This window comes from Protopterus annectens, chromosome 5.part0 (assembly GCF_019279795.1).
Source record: "Protopterus annectens isolate FY-2018-M chromosome 5.part0, PAN1.0, whole genome shotgun sequence".
NCBI lineage: Eukaryota > Metazoa > Chordata > Ceratodontiformes > Protopteridae > Protopterus > Protopterus annectens.
In genome coordinates, this window is record NC_056735.1 from 1,896,720,964 (window position 1) to 1,896,725,723 (window position 4,760).

A 4,760-nucleotide genomic window follows, 5' to 3' on the forward strand; every position below is an offset into this window, starting at 1 on the left:
AGGTTATATCAGACTAGTCTGACAACAAATATTTATACTTAGCTCAAGAGTAGTAGCTTGACACGACTGAATGGCGATGCAGAAAATGAAATCTGAGGTAACAGGGAGAGGGGAATTCTGGGTAAGAGTTTAGCTCGAGAAGTTTGTAGTTGACGCGAGCTTGGAAGATGGTCGGCTTGGTTCTGAGGACGGAACCGATACCCATACATAAGGAATGAACGAGGATTAATATCAGATTTGTTTTTCCTTCTGAATCTAGACCACGAGTCAGATGACTGAACCCTCAGATTACCAGGACTTACCCTCATCTACCTATGAGGATTCTGATGCAGAGGATTCCATTCCCTCTGCCTCCCCTCCAGAGGATTTTTTTTCTTTTGGTGAAACCTTGCATACCCTTAAGAAAGCATTTCCGCTGGGAATGTCAGGACTACCCTCAGTCCAAGGAGACTCAATTTTTAGACTTGCCTCAGCACAGGCCTCTAGGTATACCGTCCTGGATATTGCAGAGGTTTTCATGGAATCCAGTCTTACCCCTGATAGTTCACCACCAGCTCCTAGAAAGCCTGACAGATACTACAGAGTACTAAACTCTCACAAATTTCTGTTAAGAATCCCACTGTGGATCCAGAGACCATTTCCCGGGGGCACAAAGGCATTAAGGCTACTACAGCTAAAAACCCTACCCCTTCGGGCAGGGATTCTAGAGCTCTATACAGAACTAAATCAGGGCAAGAATTGCCAGTTTCACATGCTGAAGTACCAGCAGCATATTATGGGACTAATTAAACAAAGAATGTTGTTACTTCCAGATTGTACAGAAAAAGAAGTTATGTCTTATAACATTCCATCTGAGTTGTTGATCTTCCATTCATCACTGATGGGTATGATTCTGATCCCTCGGAACAGAGTCGGCCAAATAAGCTAGCGTACACCAAACTCTCAAGCCATGCTATTACCCACAATGCCCTTCATCCCATAACTCAAATCGAGTTTGCAGAACATATATTAGAAACAGAAATAAAGGCAGTCTCTGTGCAAAAACCCTAACACACTAAAATGACCCAAAGATCCGCCAGGAGCTCTTGGCAGGGGAAGGTGGGAGCGTGTGATGAATGGAAAAAGATCAACAACTCAGATGGAACATTATGGTAAGACAACTTCATCTGAAGTTGTTGATCTATTCCTCACTGATGGGACAGAGTCCCTAGCTACTACAGAATCTGGATGGCCCTCATGGAAAAACATTCCAGAGTACCATAGAGCCAAAGGCAGCTCTTCCCCTGGAGAGCAGATCCAATTTGTAATGCTTGATAAAGGTATGGGGTTTAGCCCAAGTGGCGGCTGCACAAATATCATCCATGGAAACGCTACCATGAAGGGCGACAGAAGCGGCCACAGCTCTAGTGGAATGAGGTTTAATGCGGCCAGGAGCTGATTCCTCCTCCAGAGAATAAACAGAGATGCAATCCCTAAGCCATTTAGACAAGGTAATCTTAGACACTGTCAATAACATTCTAATGCCCGTAAAGGCAACAAAAGCTGATCTGACTTAAGAAATGACTGTCCTGTCCAAATAAAATCTGTGGACATCCAAGGAATGGAGGCAGTATTCCCCTTTGTTGATATAATTAGGGAAAAACATTGGCAACTCAATGGACTGATTAATAGAGAATTTTGAAACCACCTTGGTTAAGAAAGTGGGATTGGTGCAAAGTGATACTCTGTCCTTATGGAAAATCAAATGAGGACTCAATGTACAATGCTTGCAGCTCTGATACACGTCTGGCTGAAGTAACCACCACCAGAAACAAGGTCTACCAGGACAGAAATTTCCCATCACAGGTTGCAGCCAGCTCGAAGGGAGGTAGAGCCAAAGTTTGAAGCACCCTAGACAGACTCCACAGGTTGCCTAACGGGAGGTCTAGAATGAACAATCCCCTTCAAGAAGGTCTTACACAGACGAGAAGATATAATAGGAATTCCATCTGAACCGTCATGGAAATTGGAGAAGGCAGCTAGATGCATCTGAATCGTGAATGCAGAAGCCCCGTTAAGGAAAAGATCAGTCAGGTATTGAAGAACGGTAGCTACTGGAACAGAGACAGGATCCAGAGATGGCTCTTGTGCACACAAGGAAAAGCATTTCCACTTGTCTTTATAGTTTTCTGGTAGAAGGTTTATGGGAGGCCAAAATAATACTTCATACCAGAGAAGAGAGTGATTCAAGCCTGGCTACTAATGGAAGTGGAGCAATCAAGCTGTCAGTTTAAGCGTGGTCAGATTTGGAGATGACAACCCTTGGGAGTGAGAAATGAGATCCTGATGGAAGTCCAGGATCCAAGGAGGTTGGAGCAGGTGTGGCTGAAGGAAGGAGAACCAAACCTATCGAGGCCAGAATGGAGCAATGAGAATCATTCTGTTTCTCAACCAAGTAGCTTTCCTTAAGACCAAGGGTATCAAGGGGATGGGAGGATAAGTGTACAGGAGACACGCAGGCCAATCATAAGTCAGAGCATCTCTCAGGGACTCCCAGTGTGGAGGAGAGAGGGCAAAGTAGTTGCTGCAATTCGTATTGGAGGGGGGAGGCAAACAGATCGCAGCAAGGCCGGCCCCAGCGGCTGAAAATTTCCTCCACCACTCTCGGGTTGAGAGACCACTCATGAGGAAGCAGGATGCATCTGCTCAGACTGTCCGCAATCATGTTGGAACTCTCCAGGATGTGTGAAGCAATCAGGAAACGGTTGGAAGCTATCACCCACTGCCACATTCTCATAGCTTTGCAAGGGGGTAAGATCTGGTCCCTCCCTGCTTGATGTACTAGACCACAGACATGTTGTCGGACAGGATAGCAATCTGTTCGAGAGGATGGAGAGCTTGTAACACCAGTAACACAGCTCTGAGCTCTAGAACGTTGATATAAGTAGACTTCTAGAGGAGACCACATGCCTTGAACAGATTTTCCCTGAAAGTGCCCCCCACCCTATCAGGGAAGCGTCTGTAGTCACCATGGCGTTGGGCTGAAGAGGTTGAAAGGGGTGACACTAAAGACTTTCGTCCATTCTCATCCACCAGAGGAGATCCTGTTTGCAGAGATTGGTGATGAGGATTAGTGCGTTCAAGGGATGGGAGTTTGAAGAAGCCACTATAACAGGCACATATGAAGTCTGGCCAATGGAACAATGGGAATGGCTGCCGCCATGGAACCCAGAGCCTGCAAAACTTCCCTTGCAGACACTTTCCTGCAGTCGAGTATCACGTTTGCTTGTGTTCTCAGTCTTAAGAGCCCATGACAAGGAAGAGATATTAGGCCGAGCTGAGTGTTGAACATAGCCCCTATGAATTCCAGTTGTTGTGACAGCTGAAGGTTTGATTTTTCCCCAATTGCTAGTAATACCGAGAGACTCTGCCAGAGAGAGTGTAGCGAAGGGCCCTGGTCAGTAGACGCTCGGTGGGGGACGAGAGGAGCCAATCGTCCAGATAAGGAAACACCTGGACTCTGGTTAATTCTCAAGTGAGCTGTCACCACTGCTAGACATTTCGTGAACACTCTGGGGGCCGTCGAGAGACCAAAAGGCAGGGCTCTGAATTGAAAATGATTGGCTCCCAGCCGGAAGTGCAGAAGTCTCCTGGAGCGTTTGTCCATTTTGATGTGGTAATACGCATCCTGGAGATCTAGACAGTACATCCACACACCCTCCCAAAGGAATGGAAGAATGGGATTGAATAGTGACCATGCAGAACTTGGTCTGTATGACTGACTCATTCAAACGACTGAGATCCAGGATGGACCTCCAGTCCCCTGTCTTTTTTGGCACCAAAGAGAGTCTGGAGTAGAACCCTAATCCACACTGATCTGGGGGGACCTGTTGGATGACTCGCTTTAGAACAAGCTTCTTGATTTCGGAAGCTGCCTCCTCCCTTTGACTGGGTGGTACATCGGGAAGGGAGAATTGAGGTCTTGGAAAGGATTTGAGGGGAATGTGATAGCCTCTGGTGATAATTCTCTGCACCCATAGATCGTCGGTAATGGAGGAACAGGCTGTATTGTTTGGTGCAGAGAAAAACATGTCCCAACTGCTTCCAGAGGAAAGCAATCCGGCAATGCTTAAAGAGCACTGATAGGGTCTACCAGAGAAAGAACCTCTGGAGCCCTGATTCCGGTAATCCACATTGCCCCTAAAGGGGCATCTTCCACAGTCAGACCCCCCTCTGTCTCTGGAGTCCTCGCCATGTGCATCACGAAAGAAACCTTGTGACTTCTTGTGCCACAACTTTCCACTCCTCTGGTTCCTGGAGAAGGAATGCTGAGGTTTGGAGAAGCACAGGCCCATGGTAGACAAGGTCTTTCCATCCTGCTCGCACCTGGCCAAAGTATCCTTGACCTTAGAACCAAAGAGCACAGAGGGCTCAATAGGGGCGTTCAAAAAGAAAGACTTGAAGGAATCTGGTAGGTCAGAAATGTGCATCCAGGCATGATGTCTGACAACCACGCCAGCACCTGCTGCTCTAGCTGTTCTTTCGGTGTGGGAAAGCAACCTCATGGAGGAATAAGAAATCGCTTCAAGGGTGGCAAGTTGTGAAGCCACTTTGTCACGTGCTCCATCTGATATGACCTGCGAGGCTACCAGACTGTTCAGAAATAAGGTCTCTCTGGAGTCTCAAAGTGTGCTAGGAAATTCAGTGAATGGACAGCAAAGGTCGCAGCAGCAAAAAACTTGCTTCCCTAACCTGTCCACTGCCCGAGACTCCCTGTTGGG